This window comes from Anser brachyrhynchus, assembly GCF_964034855.1.
Source record: "Anser brachyrhynchus genome assembly, chromosome: 1".
Taxonomy (NCBI): Eukaryota; Metazoa; Chordata; class Aves; order Anseriformes; family Anatidae; genus Anser; species Anser brachyrhynchus.
Genome location: NC_137694.1, coordinates 126422784 through 126441473, shown reverse-complemented (window position 1 = coordinate 126441473; position 18690 = coordinate 126422784). Strand labels below are relative to the sequence as shown.

At 38.8% G+C, this 18690-nt stretch overlaps 1 long non-coding RNA gene across 1 annotated transcript; it reads right to left on the bottom strand.

The window, feature by feature from the left end:
- Positions 1 to 201: 201 nt before the first annotated feature.
- On the bottom strand, positions 202 to 6259 carry LOC308188362. Its single transcript, XR_013945450.1, has 3 exons — positions 5969 to 6259; positions 3016 to 3613; positions 202 to 905 (listed from the first exon to the last, which is right to left on the bottom strand). It is a non-coding gene; the product is annotated as an uncharacterized lncRNA (long non-coding RNA).
- Positions 6260 to 18690: the final 12431 nt, after the last annotated feature.

Below are 18690 nucleotides of genomic sequence, written 5' to 3'. Positions count from 1 at the left end.
ATGGGAGACCTCACCTCAAATTAGGGTCACCACACCAGTATGACAGCCTTGGCTGACTGACTGCTGGCAAGCAGAGCAAAGTCTGAGGAAGCATCCTACTTTCCAGCCCAGTTCAGTAAGTGACACGTCACAGTGAAAGATCAGTTCTGCATATATAATTTGGCAACCTGGCAGACGCGTATTTAATTCTAAAGAAAATAATCACTTGTTAAGTCAACCATAATCATAATTTTTCTTTAGTTGTATACAAAAATAAAGTAGAAACTTATAATACAAAACCAGTAGAAATGAGGCTGAAAAGGTGAGGGTTTGATGTAGACTTTTCTCCATTTAAGGTAACTTTTCAAATACCTGTGGATTAATCTGGTTGTGCTTTTAAAAACTTTCAGAACTCCTTAAGTGTAGAAGCCATTAGTTTTCATACTGCTTCCTAAGACATTTCCTTTTTATTTGTGCAATTAGACTGAAAAAAATAATAAAAGTGATAGGTATTTTTACTGTGACCATATGCATACGTAAGCTAGAAAAATGGTGTGAAAAAAAATTGAAAAATATATTTTTTATTTTTATTTTTATTTTTGATAATTGGAGATATATTTAAACAAACAAACAAAACAACAAAACAAAACAGAAGGACATGGCTTGAGGTTTTCTAACCCTCCAGGTTAGGGACCTAAAAGCCTAAATGCCTCCAAATTTCTAAATTTTACTCTCACTTCAAAAATGACAAGTGGTTTTTGGATTTATCAGGGCTCATCTATCATATAGTTATAAAAGATTTTTTTTTCCTCCTGTCTTCTGCTCTTCCTTACTGAGTTTCTTCTTTCTCTCCCCTCACTTTCTTCTCTTCAGCTGGTACTTCTCTGGTATTAGGGCCATTCATATGGTCTCCAGACAAACATAACCTTTGCAGAGGAGAGATATGTCAGAAGTTGTAAGAAGTAGCTGTGGCTGTAGAATACTTCAGCTGTTCTCAATTAATGTGTGACTACCCTGGCTGCTGTTAATGGCAGGACTCTGTATATGTGTTTGCCTAAGTATGGGCACCTTCAGGCTACAGTTAAAAGAAGGAGAGATTTCTAATTGTTCTGTGTCTGCACAGAAATTGGTTCTATCCATATTATACTTTAGGCAACCAACCTACAATTCTTCATGTATATTGACAACTATAGCCTGTCATCTGAAAGTCAAGAATAATTCTTCCATTCTTCATACACTAGAAACATTTGTCTCTGTAAATCCCAGGCTGACTTAATTCACAAATTAAATTGTCAAAATTAGGTCCAAATTATTCTCAGTTGGATTTAACTTCATTCTTTACCTATAGCACAAATAAATAGTTTTGTTAAAATATTTAAATAGCTTCTTGCCCTTATAATATTCCTATAATAAAATTGCCAGGATATCTGAACACTTTTTAGTATTAAATAACAGTTATCTCATCAGCTTTCTTCCAGGGATAACAATCACTCTGCCTAATGTGTATTCTCCTCTGTTGTTACAAATATATACAGAAATATATATTTGAAAGTTACATAAATGAAAAGACCTTGTCTTCTGGAACAATTCATGACCTAATTTTATAAAGGACCTTAAAGAAAGCTTGTTCTTTAGCTTGGAGGAGAGCTTTAATCTTATTGTAGAGAGTTTCATTGTGCCCACAGACATATTCTTCAGGTTATGATCTTCAACCTACAGCTTTAGGCAAGTTTTCATATATTACCAAACACTGCAGAGATAACAACCATGGACCAAATCTAATCTCTCTAAGTTATTTAAGCAATTTGAGATGCAGATAAGCATTTTTTAAAATTTTCTGGAGGACTGAGTGGACTAGTCCTGTAACTCATTGTAATCAGTGGGAGATACACATTGGATCAACTCTGGAACCTCTGAGAAAATCCTTATTTGGATCTATCCTTGCTATTTAATGCCTAAATAAAATTGAAAATTTAGGCCTTTGGATCTTGAGGTCAACTCAAAATTTGCGTAATAATGGCATGTAGAAGGCAGACCTGGCATCCTTGTAATATACTGTGTTGCTGAAGAAACATCATGGTAAGATGGACTTGATGAAGTAACTCACATCAGTGTACACTAACATGCTATTTATTAGTGTCTTTAATATGGGATACTCTGTAAAACTTTTGTATTCTGAGTAACAATGATAGAAAAGTTAAGGTAAAATAGTGCAATGCTACTAGTTTTCACATCTGTTTGCCTTTTTTTTATTAATGACTTCCACAAATTTATAGCATTAAAAAAAAAAGGAAGCATAATATTTAACTGATTTTTTTTTTTTAATCAACTAAGTCCCACAGATTTTATCTGTAAATTTGAGAAATCTTTGAGAGAATAGGAGAAAGAAGGTAAGGTTATAATACTTTCTTTGGCAAATTTAATAGTCTAGAGACCTTAAAAGGGAAATGGAACAGTGACAGAGTCTATTGGCATGAAGAATGAACAGTGCTGAAGATATTTTAGAGGTACTCCAGCTTTTGGTCAGTTTAACTCACCATTAGCTAACATTACTTCCAGTGTTGTAGAGAGATTTTAACAAGAATCACAGGAATGGGAAGCAGAGGCATAGATGATTAATACATGCCAGTGCAACTACCTACCGTAACAAATGTAGTTTCTCTAGTAAAATGATGCTCTAGTAATTAAGGCAAAACTTATATGTATTAGCTACATGCAGCAATAACTGCAGTTGTATTAAGAAAAAATATTATTTCATTTCAAGTAGCATTGAATTCACCTTGAACATTTTAAAAATCCATCATCTGAATATAGTGATAATAATATCTGTTCATGATATCAGTGCTATCAACCATATCAAGTATTGCCCTTAGGCAACAGATATAACCATATGTTTTAAGCAGTATATATTTTACTGCATTTAGCCACAATCTCTCTCTTAATTAGAAAAGCTGTATGTGCGAAAGCAAATATCTGCAAACTAATCAAGACAGTATAGGAAACTGACAGTATGCAAGAGGATGGAATGATCTTTACCCCAGAAAGTCTGATGTTGCATTTCCATACTGTGGCCACAGCGATGAGGTCAGATCTATGGTGAATTTGAAGTAACACAATTAAATCAATTGAATTACTCTGGATCTTCTCCAACTCAAGGGCACACAGTTTTTGGCAGTGGGTACTCAACAGCTCGTAGAAATCTGACCCACGCTCTGTGTATTGGCACAAGTCTCTTAGCTCATTTCTGACAGATTTCTGGTGCAGGGTTTTGCCTCAGTGACTTTGGAAAACTCTGGAGGTGTTGCTACAGGTACTATTTTGGAGGTACACAAGAATTGAAAAATGTATACATATATATATAAATTTTCTCTATATATATCTACAGAATCATAGAATAATAGACTATCCGAGTTGGCTGGGACTCACAAGGATCACTGAGTCCAACTCTTGGGTCCCCAAAGGACCACCCCCAGAAAAAAAACAAAATAAAAAGAAAAATCAGACCATGTATCTGAGAGCATTGTCCAAACACTTTTTGAACTTTGGCAGGCTTGCTGCCGTGACCACTTCCCTGGGGAGCCTGTTCCAGTGCCTGACCACTCTCTTGGTGAAAAACTTTCTCCTGATATCCAGCCTGAAAATATATAAACACACATATATATAAACATATAGTTAGTTAAGCCTGCAACAAACTCAAATATATAGGTATGACCAACAATTTAAACTGAGATAATATGAAACAGAAAATCAACAGAGGATTCAGTGCATGAAATCACTCTAGTTGCATGTCAGGAATGTACACCATGTTTATAGGACTAAAAATATTTGATTTAAAAATCTGACATGTTTTCCCACCTGTCTACTCCTGCACATTGTCCAAGCACTTTCTAAGTGTACTTCAATTATTAGCTGCAAATAGATTTCGACAGTGTAGTTTGTTATATATGCATTAGTCAGTAGATGACAATGATGACAATGATTGATTTGTTTAATGACAACTATTTGTCTGCAATTTTTTTCTCAATTATTTCTACTACCCTATTTCCTTTAATCTTTGTTTCAAGTGCCTTAGGAGTTAACAGAAGAGCTTTATTTTCTGGAAAGTGGCAAAACATTTCTTCTAAAATTTGTCACACTCTATGGATGTACAGAAAATGGAAATAAGAAATTAGGGCTGATTGGTGTCCTGTGCTTTTGTAATCAATGAAACAGCCACAAATGAAATGTGTATCTGCATTTTCTCAGGATTCAGTCCTCAGAAAGCAGTGAAAGGTACTGAACACAAAATCTGCCTAGAGATCAATGTAAAAGAGTTCATATCCTTGTGTGGATATACCTAGGGAATTCTCTAAAACAGCTAATGCTTGATGAAATTTTGCTGGAGTGGTATCCTTCCCTCCACTTTAGGAAACCTGTGGGCTCTCTGCTTTAAGTGAGAGGGACTTGCTGAGACCAGATGATCAGTTATTGCCTCTCTACTAAAGACAGCTAACACCCACAGGTCCAAGGACATGAATGTAATTTTGTGCTAACTGAGGCTAGGGGATAGTGCTTGCAAAGGAGTTAGACAGATTAGGTGAGGAAAAGAGGTTACTTGGCACAGGAACAGTTCAAGCCCTCGTTCTTCAAACATTCACCAGAATTCAAAGCACTCAGCCTTAAATGGACAGCAAAGGCAGTAAGAGTCAAATGGTGGAAAAATTAGAAGGAACAAGGGTATTTGCTCTGGTATAAAAAGAAACTGACCAAATTTTGATCAAAAGTCAGACTGAACCTTGTTTACCTCATCAGTCTGAACCTTTTATTATATCAGATATTACTGTGGGTGTCTGAGCAAGCCAACTTGGTCTTGTATAAATTAGTTCCTGTGAGACATTTCCTCTCACATGTGTGTGTCAGGTCCCATTATCCTCAACAGCAAGTTGAAAGTAACTAAAAGTGGAAATGAGTAAGAATCAATGAGATATGTTAATGGATGGTTTGTGTTTTATTGAAACCTCTCAGGGCAGCCAATTTACAGGAGGGAGGGGGAGTGCTTTTGACTTTCATTGCTTTATCATGCACTTTTTGGGTGGAGGAAATTCAAGTCTGCTTATATGTTCAAAAGCAGAGTGTGTTTTTAATAGAGGATTATATATTGAAAATATACTGCCTAGCAGTAGAAATGGTCTGGAAATACCAACAATAGCTCAGCACTGATTTGTCATGTTTTCTTTTAAGAAAGATCAAAAAAGATAAGATATAAGACTTTCCTTACAGGATTAGTTTAAAGTATCTAGCCAAATAGGTAATAGTGTAGCTAGAAATTACCAAGCTGGCTTTAAGGAACGTATGAGGTGAAAACACGTTTCATTCAGATTCTAACTAGGCAAAATCTGGCCTCTGAAATCAACTGTAAATTTCCCATCAGCTTCAAAGGAACTGGAATGTCAGCTTTACCATTAGTTTCAGAAGAGGATCAGTTCTGAAGAATAAAAAGTCTTTGATGTGCCTTCATGGGAAAATATTTTGTTGGGACTCTAAAATCTTTGAAAAAAAGTGTTAAAAGCTTCCTTATGTGGAAATAGTATTGTAACTCTTTTGTAGATTTCACTTGATGAATATTTGTAGCAAGGAATTGTGCATTCAGGATAGGATATAATACCTGAGTTAGGAAATTGTTAGCTCTGGCGCCATTCTTCTGCTTGGCCTTTGATAGACACTTGTTATGCATCATATCTCTGACAGCATCTTTCTATTTATCTGTCCTTTCACAAACCCATTACTTCATATCGTAGGTATTACAAACTGATTTATGCTATCTAGAATTTCTGCTCTACTTTGCCTTTGATTTTACTTGTTAACGGCTGGTTCTACTGTCTTGTCATCATTTTAGTTGTCTTCATGGTGCTGGTTATACTTATAACCAATGAGCTAAACTGCTAGATCTATTTTGCAGTACGAGCAGTCCAGAATCTATAATGTTCTTCCTCAGATGAGAGTCTCCTACCAATTAGTATTGTTCCAGCAGACACTGTGTCTGTCTTTCTTGCCCCTTCTCATGCCTCCCTTTCTTCCTGCCTCAGTATATGTAGGCCAAATTAACTTCCCAGGCAGAGGCTGCAAGCTCAGACTCATCTCGGCTTTTATAGATTTCCTGCAAAAAAGGGAAAGAAAAGAATGGATTTTAGTTCATTATATAAGCCTCAAAAAGAGTACCCAGTCCTTTTCCTGTCTACACACAGGAAGAAAATACCATGGCATCAGTCAAGTTGCTGTAGTGTCCTGTGTCTCCGTCCGTCGTCCCCCCCTCCAGCCGCAGAAGCAGTTCCTCACTACCAACCGGCAGACTCGGCTGCATAAACTTTTTCTTTGTGACTAAAAGTGAGTTGTGCTCTGATGATTCACTGAAGCTGTAAGTATCTCTAAAAGTATGAATATTAGCATTTTCCATTGTAGTGTCTAGGCCTAATGACAATTTTAACTTTCTTAAAGTTTGTGTTACTGATATTCACCTTCTTCATGTTTGTGCTCAGAATGACAGATGTAGACATTTGAAATGGATCATTTCATACCACTATTACATTATTATCTGTTTAGCTGGTATTTTATATTTAAAAAGTACTTAAAATCAAGTTAGTAGCAGTCTCTATTGCATGCCTTACAGTGACTCTTAAATCACTTCTCTAGCCTCTGTTCTGTTTATCCCGTTTCACCAATGTCTTCAGGGTAAAAATCGCTTTTATATTTATATTCTTAAGTGCTGGAACTTGCATTCACAGAAATCATGTGTGTTTCTTTCCATGTAAAACTTATCTTGGAGGGGGTATACAGTCATTTTGATTCAATGTCATTTTTTGTTTTAGTTTACCTTGTAAGGTTTGTTGTGAGGCACATCACCTTTCAGTACCATGCTAGACAGTTTCCATATAGCCTAAGAGAATCTTCCCTTGTTGCCTGATACTTTAACAGGTGGATTTTTTTTTTCTTACTTTTACATATGACACATTTGTATGTGAACTTTTTGCTTTCTGCAAAATAACCATTAACCAATTCTTATATCTGACAACTTGCTAGTACGTGAATGTGTATGATAGAAGGCTTTGATAACCTCTTTTTCACCTGTCTTGGAAAATTAATATTTTAAATCCTAATGTAGCCAGTTTCTATGATCTTCTCAATTTTCTAGTCACGTGTCAGTCTTACATCTGTTTTAAATACAGAGGATTTTTTCTAGTGATATGTCTGGTTTGTGCAGACTCGTTGCTTTCAACTTCAGAAATGTTTCACTGTGAAAAAAAGAGAAAAAAATAAAAACCAACAAAAATAATATTTCAAGCTCAGAAGTTAACAACATTCTTCCATACATTGCAGTTTCTCAAGTCCACATTTTTATCTTTCTGTTTTTATCTGCTTCCTGACTTGCCTTTTTACCCTAACACTCTTCAGCTGGTCTTGAGGAAAAAAACAATGTGAACAAATAAACCCTGACTTCCTAAATAAATTGCCAAGAGAGTTCATCTGGCCTAAAAAAGAAACACAAAAGGATTTTGCAAAATTGCTTTTGCAAACCCAATTTTCCCCTGTTCTCTTTTGTCACATTAGGTGATTTATCCACACGTCATGCCTTTTTTTTTTTTCCTTTTTTTTTTTTTCCTTTTTTTTTTCCTTTTTTTTTTTTTCCTTTTTTTTTTTTTTTCCTAGGGGCATGGGTCTACCCTGTATGGCATGTCTTCAATTTTGGTTTAATGCAGCCATTATCTTTATCAGAAGTTATTTAGCACCATTTTACCAGTCTTCATGTCTTTTCCCATGTTACCTGATCTGCTTGTTCTGCAGTCTCTGCTAATAATCTCTATTCCTCTCTCTGTGTTCCTTCAGCATACGTGTTTGAAAATCTGAGCAAGTCAAGTAAACAAAATTTGATAAGAAAATCATTAAATAACAGCAGTTGGGGAAAAAAATAATTAAAAAAAAAGAAATAACTGGATCCATGGAAGACATCTTCATGTCAGATAAGCCTGTTCATCTGAATGGAGGTCTCAGTGTGCAGGCCACTGCTTCTGGTGTGGCCTCACCTCGAGTACTGTGTGCAGCTCTGGGCACCACAGTACAAAAAGGATGTAAAACTGTTGGAGAGTGTCCAGAGGAGGGCGACGAAGATGGTAAAGGGCCTAGAGGGGAAGACGTATGAGGAGTGGCTGAGGTCACTTGACCTGTTCAGCCTGGAAAAGAGGAGGCTGAGGGGAGACCTCATCGCAGTCTACAGTTTCCTCATGAGAGAGAGTGGAGGGGCAGGCACTGACCTATTCTCCTTAGTCACCAGTGATAGGACCCATGGGAATGGTGTCAAACTGAGGCAGGGGAAGTTCAGGCTGGATATCTGGAAGAGGTTCTTCACTGAGAAGGCGGTCACACACTGGAACAGTCTCCCCAGGGACACAGTCACTGCACCAAGCCTGTTGGAGTTTAAGAAGCGTTTGGACTGCGCGCTTAGTCACATGGTCTAAAATTTTGGGTAGACCTGTGTGGTGCCAGGAGTTGGACTTGATGATCCTTATGGGTCCCTTCCAGCTTGGGATATTATGTGATTCTATGATTCTATTATTCTGTGATTCTTTATTTTTCAACAAATGAAAAAAAAATAATATTCATAATCTCAGCACTGACTTCTAATAGTTTTTTTTTTTTTTAATATATAAAAGAAATAATCGAACACAACTTATTATAATTGAAATTGTAAGTACATTCTCATTATTACACTGGCACCCTTTTCTTGGATAGAATCATAGAATCACTGAATATCCTGAGCTGGAAGGGAACCACAAGGATCACTGAGTCAAACTCCTGGCAACACACAGGTTTACCTAAAAATTCAGACCATATGACTGAGAGCACAGTCCAAATGCTTCTTAAACTCCGACAGGCTTGGTGCCATGACTGTATCCCTGGGGAGCCTGTTCCAGTGTGCGACAACCCTCTCAGTGAAGAACCTCTTCCTGATATCCAGCCTGAACTTCCCCTGTCGCAGCTTGACACTATTCCCATGGGTTCTATCGCTGGTCACTAAAGAGAATAGTTCGGCGCCTTCCCCTCCACTCCCCCGCGTGACAAAACTGTAGACCGCGATGAGGTCTCCCCTCAGCCTCCTCTTTTCCAGGCTGAACAGGCCAAGTGATCTCAGCCGCTCCTCATACGTCTTCCCCTCTAGGCCCTTTACCATCTTAGTAGCCCTCCTCTGGACACTCTCCAACAGTTTCATGCCCTTTTTTGTACTGTGGTGCCCCGAGCTGCACACAGTACTCAAGGTGGGGCCGCACCAGCTCAGAGTAGAGCGGGACAATCACTTCCCTCGACCAACTAGCAATGCCATGCTTGATGCATCCCAGGATACGGTTGGCCCTTCTGGCTGCCAGGGCATACTGCTGGCTCATATTCAGCTTGCTGTCAACCAAAACCCCCAGATCCTTCTCTGCGAGACTGCTCTCCAGTGTCTCATCGCTCAATCTGTACATATAGCCAGGGTTGCCCTGTCCCAGGTGCAGGACCCAGCACTTGCTCTGGTTAAACTTCATGCGGTTGGTGATCGCCCAGCTCTCCGATCTGTCCAGATCTCTCTGCAAGGCCTTTCCACCCTCAACGGAGTCAACAACTTCTGACAGTTTAGTATCATCGGCAAATTTGCTCAGAACACCTTCTAGTCCTACATCCAAATTGTTTATATAAACATTGAAAAGAACTGGCCCTAAAATGGGGACCCCACTGGTGACTGGCCACCAGCCTGATGTGGCCCCATTTACCACAACCCTTTGAGCCCTACCTGTCAGCCAGTTATTCACCCATCGTATGATGTTTTTATCTAGCTGTATGCTGGACATTTTGTCCAGTAGGATCCTATGGGAAACTGTGGCAAAAGCTTTGTTGAAGACCAAAAAGATCACATCAGCTGGCTTCCCTTGATCAACTAGGCGGGTGATCTTATCATAAGAGGAAATCAAATTTGCTAAACCGGACCTACCCCTCATGAACCCATGTTGGCTGGAACCAATGACTGCATTGTCCCCCAGATGCATTTCAGTAACTCCCAGGAATAACAGGATAACAGTTTCCTTAAGGTAATTTTGACCTCTAATTTTGATTTTAACAAAATAATTGATATATTGAGACAAACTGCTGTTTTGAAGTAAAAAATAAAGAGGAACATGCAAGGTTCATGTTCTTTGTCCTTATTTGGAGATGCTCATTGAAATTGCAAGACCGTTTAGAAATAAGTTATGTGTAAGGTATCCAATAAACATTGTTTTCACACCTAGCATGTGCTTATGGTGCCCTTCATGAGACTGAGTGTGAGGCCTCAGGCCAGACATGGAGCCTCCAGAAACCGGGACTTTGAAGATCTTAAAAAATTTATGGGAAAGACATGCTTTTCACAGTTGCTTTAAGGGTGTGTTGGATCAAAGGAGTATCTGATGAGATCTGGATGCAAGAAAAAATTATGTCAGCCGTATGTGGGCTACTAGCTGCTAAGTTCAGGTTTTCTGTTGTTATTCTCCAACTTTCTGATGGTCACGTGGATGGTCACGCTTTGTCCTTGTGCGCCTACAGGATCTGTATGCATTCACACGTATCAACTCTGAGGTTTTGTGGAAGTTATATTATAGGAAGCCCACGTTAATTTCTGAAGACAAAGTGAAGCCAGAGTTTGTTGTTAATGATGATCATTCTAAGGTTTGATAAAATCAGTCCTTTTACAGTACACTTCAAAACATAACTTCGATCAGCATAGTCCATCTAGGAAGTTTATAGTCTCACTGGTCATTGTTGCTTTTGAAGTCTTGGTACAAGTACCAGCCCCGGAAATTACCCATGTCTGTTTCTGGAAAGAGGGGCTCCCTGTATGTGTCAGAAATACACGGACTCCTATGGCTCCATTCCCAAGAAAGAAAGCACCTCAAAACACACATAATACTAACCAGTATAATAATTCCCTGGTGGCCCCTAAAGCAGGATTTTATTGTCATGCAGAAGATAGATGTAGAGGTAGACTGAAAAGCTTCCAGCTCTCAAACATCTGTATATGGATCTATAATACATAGACCAGCATCCCATATCTACAACAGCCCTGCACATCGTCTGCTAGTACATGACTGCATTCTAGAAAGCATCTCACAAAAGTTGTATGGGACAGACACCTGAATGAGACCTCTGTCACACACTGGACTTTTTTTTTTTTTTTAGGCTTCTGTAATTTGTATCCTCTCAGCCAGATTTCTCCCACAAGTACCATCTTTTTTTTCTGTTTCCCAGACATATTCAGGCTGACACTTGTTTTTTCAGTTTACCCATGTTTCACGATACTGTCCCTAAAAGACTATTTGTTTTTCAAGTGAAGTTAAGGAATATACTTTAATATCCAAATTCTGTGATCTTTGCTACAGCTCCAAGAAAGGTGCACTTGATCAATTTCCATGCTTTTGAGGGGACAGAGGAAGCATTCAAGCTATGTGAGGAGACTGGCACAAAATACATTATGAACTCTAAAAGAGAAATCAGATGTGGTAATGTAAATAAATATTTTCTTCAGCTTCCTCAATTCAACATTTTTATACTTATATAGTATTTTTATAATAATATTATTCCCTAAAATGTTTCCAATTTATCCTTTTTCATGGTCAAGTCCTCCAAATATATTTTAGATATCTTCTGCATGCTTTCTCAAGTCATACAGAGAAAATAATAATAATAGAAATCCTTACCACTATACTGAAAATAAAAGAAGGTTTAAGAAAATTATCAGTTGGTGTCCCAAATTACATATCACAGAATCATAGAATCACAGAATCACAGAACTGTAGGGGTTGGAAGGGACCTCCAGAGATATTGGGTCCAACCTCCCCTGCCAAAGCAGGTTCCTCAGACCAGTTTGCACAGGTAGTCGTCCAGACGGGTCTTGAATATGTCCAGAGAAGGAGACTCCACAACCTCCCTGGGCAGCCTCTTCCAGTGCTCCGTCACCATCATCGTGAAGAAGTTCTTTCACATGTTGGTGCGGAACTTCCTGTGCTCCATTTTGTGGCCATTGCCCCTTGTCTTGTCCCCACAGACCACTGAAAAGAGAAAGAGGTTGGCCATATCCCCTTGTTTCCCATACTTAAGGTATTTATAAATGTTGATAAGATCCCCTCCCAGTCTTCTTTTCTCAAGGCTGAACAGACCCAGGTCTCTCAGCCTTTCATCATAGGGGAGACGCTCCAGGCCCCGTATCATCTTTGTGGACCTCTACTGGACTCTTTCCAGGAGATCCCTGTCTTTTTTTTTTTTTGTGCTGGGGAGCCCAGAACTGGACACAGTACTCCAGGTGAGGCCTGACCAGGGCAGAGTAGGGGGGGAGGATCACCTCCCTTGACCTGCTGGCCACGCTCCTTTTTATGCACGCCAGGATCCCATTGGCCTTTTTGGCCACCAGGGCACCCCGCTGGCTCATGGCCAACCTGTTGTCCACCAGGACCCCCAGGTCCTTCTCCGCAGAGCTCCTCTCCAGCAGGTAAACCCCCAGCCTGTACTGATACATGCGATTGTTCCTTCCCAGGTGCAAGACTCTATGCTTGCTTTTGCTAAACCTCATCTAGTTTCTCCCTGCCCAGCTCTCCAGCCTGTCCAGGTCTCCCTGAATGGCAGCACAGCCTTCTGGCATGTCGGCCACTTCTCCCAGCTTTGTATCATTGGCATACTTGCTGAGGGTGGGCACTCATCAAGGTCGTCAATGAAGATGTTGAACAAGACTGGGCCCAGCACCGACACTTGGGGAACACCGCTAGTCACAGGTGTCCAGCCGAACTCTGCACCGCTGATCACCACTCTCTAAGCTCGGGCAGTCAGCCAGTTCTCAACCCACTTTACTGTCCACTCATCTATCCCACACTTTCTCAGCTTTGCTAGCAGGGTGTCGTGGGAGACAGTCAAAAGTCTTGCAAAAGTCATGGTAGATGACATCCACTGCTCCCCCCCCATCTACACAGCTGGTGATGCCATCATAGAAGGCAACGAGGTTGGTCGAGCATGATTTCCCCTTGATGAATCCATGCTGACTACTCCTCATAACCTTCTTCTCTTCCAATTGCTAGGAGATGGCATCCAGAACAAGCTGTTCCAATGCCTTTCCAGGGACAGAGGTGAGGCTGACTGGACTGTAGTTTCCCGAAATGTGTGAAGGTCTCAACATTTTCCCAGAGTCTCATATCAAACATTTTAATCTGGAAAACACAGGCAGAAATAGATTACATTAAGATTTGCCATGGCAAATCAGACTAATCTTATTCTGAAAGAGTGATTGTCTATAGGAGAAGCAAGAAGTTTTTCTTTCTCTTTGTAGACTTGTAAAATTCACTACCTGAGATAGTGACCATGAATAAATAAAACAAAAAGGTACTACAAGTCTCCAGCAAAATGTTATTTCTGCATATGTTTGTTCCTGAGACTTCGTTTCTGAAACCCTATTGACCACTTTATCTTGGTAACACATTATGTTGTATGGGGTAATCACACATTTTTGTTGTACCAGGTGGGATGCCATTTATTGAATAATTTCTGATATCAAACCAGACAAAAATCAAAGTTAGTTACATGTCTGAGTAGAATAAATGGCTACAACAATGGTGGGGTAGCATAACAACAAGAACTTCTTGTCTTTCCTTATGAAGTTAGAGGGTCCATCCCTCCCTTTCCATTGTTTGTCACAGATCTGGCTTTCATTTTCATCATATTAACAGCTCTTTTATAATTTAAATGGTAAAACGTAACCATGCTACTCAGAGTTCTTGTGTCTCACTCAATTCATGCACTTTTCTGTAAACTCACTGAAATATTTATGTAGTTTAGAAATATGCATTTTGTAAAATTCAAAGCATAAACTACAATTTGATTCTACCTAGTACTGTTTCCAAGATACTCTAATTTCATGAAATTTTTGCTGAAAATGAAAATAGGGAAGAAAATATCTTCCATTTTTCAATATATATGTATACAAACAAGCAAATAAAACTAGAAGCTTGTCCAATGCCATACAGATTTCTTTTTTTTTTCTGTAATAGATCTAGCTTGCATTTGTTAAGTGTCAGCTCAATTCTTCAGTGGTAAAGGCCAGCCTGTCTCTCAGACTCAGTCTGTTTCTTCTCCAGTTTTATTAAATGTGTAGAAGAAATTAAATGTGGGAAAGTAGGAAGAGTGGAAGCAAAAACACAGACCCATATATTTCTCAAACACTGATTTTGTCCTCTATGAAAGTAAATCCAAAGGTCCTGAATGCAGATGTGGAATATGAAGCTGTGAAATAACTAAGGGATTTTTATTGTGCACTTTCATTTGCATGAAGTTGCTTTATGCCTCAAGAAATAAGAGCCTTATGTTGAATTTTACCAGAATACAATTAGGTTTATGACCTGCAGACATTTTCCCATCTGTTGAGTGCTTTAGCTCTTGGGTTAGCTTTCAGTGCATGAAACAACGGCAATGCAGACATAAATGAGTGTATTTTAATTAACCTACTTTTTAGTAGCAAGATACTGAAATTGTCTTGCTCCTGTAAGTTTATGCTTTCATACATACAAGTCAAAAACCAAACTTTTATAAATTCCAGAAAGCTACTTTAGGAAGCAGGTATGCTATTTTTTATTATTATTCTAGCAGCTGAAGAGTTAATGGGCATTAAACAATGTGAATTTCAATACAAGTTTAACCACAGGATGTTGGATATAAAGAAGTAACTGAAGTAAAGAGGATCATGGTCCACATGGGAAATGTCTTAATTTCCTATCTTTGCCTTAAAGTAGATGCTGAGCAGTCATAGAGTAAAAACCAAAGACAGATATCCAGATCTACTTGTATGCATATAGCTCCCCAAGGGAGGAAAATCAGACCTATGTGAATTTCTTCATCTTCCTCAGAGTCACAGAATTTGGTCTCTGAGGTTAGTGCAAATTTTCCATTCTGTTGCCAGAGATTTTCGATTCTTAGTGGTTTTAAGATGAATGCGCAATAAACTGAATGTGAATTAAATTGAAATAATGAGCAAAGTGTCTGTTCCTCTGTTCACTGTGAGCAATGTTTGTCCCAAGGTGACCTGTTTTTCTCCTTTCCATTGCTTCTTTAAAGTTTCCTCATGTTCTTTATTTCATATTAAAGGATATTCTTATATATAGATTGATCCCAGAGTGATTTTTCAGTAAATCACACAAAAGATGGGGAATTTAGTTTCAGATAATCAGATGTTATACTTATGGACCAAATTAAAACAACAAACAAGAAACAAGCAAGCAAGCAAACAAAACAAAAGACACACAACCCCCCCATAATTTAAAATAAATGATTTCTTTAAAAAAATGACTAACTTATTGACTTGTGTCTTGGCTTTCAAGCATGCCATGTGCATACATATTCTAACTTGAGAGATATGGACTGTGACAGAACAAAAAATGCAGCTCCTAGGCAGACTCCTTTGGGAGCAGAATCTTCCTTGGGCCTGTGCCTCTGTTTCTCTTTTGAAAAGATTTGAAAGTAACTTAAGGAGATTTAGGTTTTGTCAGACTGATATAGGATGCAGATGATGCTGCATGGACTTGTCTTCAGCCATTGAATTTTCATAGAATGGAATAAAGGAATATCTTCTACTGGACATCCAACCCATCCTCCCCACTCCCCCAGTAAATAAATAAATAAAATATTTAGCTTGAAAAGGGTAGAGGGCATCTATTTCATGGTTTTCTTGGAGCACTGGCTACCTATCAACCCAGCAGGCTCTGAACTTTCCACAGCGACTCTTCAGGATTCTATGGTTGTTTTCTATGTCAGGCTATTTGTTAAAGTTCTGGAAGTGGTGAATGAGTCTTTTCATTTTATTTTTTAAAGGTGAATACTTCGATCATATCCCTCAACTCCTATATTTCGCTTATCTCTTACTCAAAATATAGAAAAGATTATTTTTAAAGAAAAACGCTGGTAGTGCCAGGTTTTATGGTAGCAAATTACAACAGAAACAATAGACTGGAATAATTTTACATAACTATGTGTTAATAGCTACAGGAAATTAATTATAATTTTGAATAGAAAACACACAGAGGAAATCAATTATATGAGCAATTCCATTTGTTCTCAGTGACCTCTCAATGGTTCTTATTAGAAAAGTTAACATTCTTTCTCAGGAGCTTAAAGAAATATTCTGTGTGCTCTGCACTGACAATGTCCAGTAATACAGGTGAAAAAGAGAAATCTGGAAGAACTTCTGTACGTTGTCAAATATATCATCAATTTGGCACAGAAGTGACTTTTTTACAGTAGTACTCATTCTGTGACATTTATACAAAGCTCACTTTTTAAAATATCACTTAATTTTAAAGCTTGTAAAGATCCATACACTATCTGCACCAATGTTATTTTAATTTGAGGTAACCAGAGAAATTCTACTCCTGCAGAACTGGTGAGCGATTAGAAACATAATAATTGATTTCATATACAAGCGGAAATGTTAGTTTATTTCATTGGACCGATGATAATACACAATTAGAGCTGCAATCAGTTCCTTGGAAGGTGATCAATCATTTGGAATTACCTTTATTTGCTTTAATTCATAGTTCTTTGGACATGACTCAGGATGTAAAAACATTTTAAAAAAATTTTCAGTTTCTCTCTTTAAAGATACTTATTAATGGTTTAATTTTTACTTTTACTTTTTTTTTTTTTTTTTTTTAATTCTATACCCCACCCCAAAATATGTCCTTTTTTCCTCTCCTATTTATTTTAGCCTCATGGCAGTGGTTTGGGCAATTAGGACTAACGATCAAATTAAAAGATATCCCAGTGGGTGACGTAAGTTAAATAAAGTGTGGTTGACTAAAGTAAAATCTTACAGAAGCAGAAAGTGTTAATTGGGCGTTATACAATTTCATTATAATCTGTTGTACAACAGAATTCTATTTGGTTTAATGACCACGTTAGATTGCATCCTAGATGTGTGTTTTGGAATAAATGACATTGCAATGTTGAAAAGCAAAAGGAAAATTCAGAAAATTATTTTCCTTTTGCTGTTTTTTCTTGATAAGTATTCAGACGGTAGTAAATGTTGCTGTGTTACAGAAGCTGTGTAAGTAATTTCAAAACTATATCCAAATTTGGAAGTGAGATAACATATAGTCCAAACAACAAAAATCTCCCTGTTTATAAAATAGTAGGTGCTTTAAAAAAAGGAGTATCATAGGACATTGCTTCCTGTAAGAAGCTTGGGGGCTTGTGAAGAGTAATTAGTTTACCAGTACACAAAAACAGTGCTCGCAGAGGTTAGAGAGTAACTCTCTTTAGTAGACTGACGTATTTTTCTAAAGAATGGTATTTTACCTTGTACACAACAGGCATTAAAGAACATTCCAGGAAATGAGTGATCCAAAAGCTTTTAAACCAATGTGAAGTTTTTTTTTTTTTTTCTTTTTTTTTTTTTTCCTGATGAGTTATGTTAACTTCTCCTCACACTATGCTTAGATCTGCCCTTGGCAGACTTCAGTCTGTCTGCATAGAACACATGCAGGAGATACTCAATGTAAGATACTCCAAAACCACAAGAAGATAAATGCAATGAATCTTCAAACACGTGTGTTACTAACTAATCATAGAATCATAGAAACATTAAGGTTGGAAAAGAGCTCCAACATTATCTGGTCCAACTATCCCCCTACCACCAATGCCACCCACTAAACCATCTCCCTAAGCATCACATCCAGCCTTTCCTTGAACACCCCAGGGACAGTCACTCCACCACTTCCCTGGACAACCCGTTCCAATGCCTTACTACTCTTTCTGAGAAGAAATGTTTCCTAATTTCCAACCTGAACCTCCCCTCGCACAACATGAGGCCACTCCCTCTAGTTCTATCACTAGTTATCTGCAAGAAGGGGCCGACCCCCAGATCCCCACCACTTCCTTTCAGGTAATTGTAGAGAACGATAAGGTCTCCCTTGAGCCTTCTCTTCTCCAGATTAAAATCCCAGCTCCCTCAGCTGCTCCTCACAGGACTTGTGTTCCAGACCCTTCACCAGCTTTGTAGCCGTTCCCTGGACACGTTCCAGGGCCTTGATGTCCTTCTTGTAGTGAGAGGCCCAAAACTGAACACAGTACTCAAGGTGCAGCCTCACCAGAGCAGAATAGAGGGGGATGATCATCTCCCAGGTCCTACTGGTTACACTAGTCCTGATACAAGCTGGGATGCCATTGGCCTTCTTGGCCACCTGGGCACACTGCCAGCTCATGTTCCAGCAAGTGATGACCAACATCCCCAGATCCTTTTCTTCTGCAAAGCTTTCCAGCTACTCTCCCCCAGGCCTGTAGCATTGCATGGGGTTGTTGTGGCCAAAGTGCAGGACCTGGCACTTAGCCATGTTGAACCTCATCCCATTGGCCTCTGCCCATTGACCCACCTTGTCCAGGTCTCTCTGCATGGCCTTCCTGCCCTCCAGTGGATTGACATTTCTCCCCAACTTGGTGTCATCTGCAAACTTACTGAGGGTACACTTAATTCCCTCATTCAAATCATGAATAAAGATATTAAAGAGGATGGGCCCCAACACTGACCCCTGAGGAACACCGCTGGTGACCGGTCGCCAGCTGGATTTCACTCCATTCACCACCAGTCTCTGGGCCTGGCCATCCATCCAGTTTTTCACCCAGCAGAGAGTGTACGTGTCTAAACCA